We start from the raw sequence: 274 nt of genomic DNA on the forward strand, positions 1-274 counted from the left end.
CTCTGCAAACATTAATAATTATTATTGTTATTATTAGAATTATTAAATTTAATAGTTCTACACTTGAAACAAGGATGTTTGCATTTTTGACATAAAAAATAATTATGGAAAATAATTTATTATTATTTTTATATTTTTCACGTTTTATGAGGAGTAAAATCGTATAAAAATTTTCTATGATTTTCATTAGGTATATTAATTATGTATATATATATATATATATATATATATATATATATATATATATATATATATATATATATATATATATATA

At 13.5% G+C, this 274-nt stretch overlaps 1 protein-coding gene across 3 annotated transcripts in view; it reads left to right on the forward strand.

Annotated features, from left to right (window-relative positions):
* Window positions 1-274, forward strand: part of LOC116850932 (vacuolar protein sorting-associated protein 4A) — a 5,279-nt gene that overhangs the window by 1,461 nt on the left and 3,544 nt on the right. The window lies entirely within an intron of this gene.

This window comes from Odontomachus brunneus, unplaced genomic scaffold (assembly GCF_010583005.1).
Source record: "Odontomachus brunneus isolate Ranch 3 - 2012 unplaced genomic scaffold, Obru_v1 Obru_scaffold_161, whole genome shotgun sequence".
Classification (NCBI taxonomy): Eukaryota; Metazoa; Arthropoda; class Insecta; order Hymenoptera; family Formicidae; genus Odontomachus; species Odontomachus brunneus.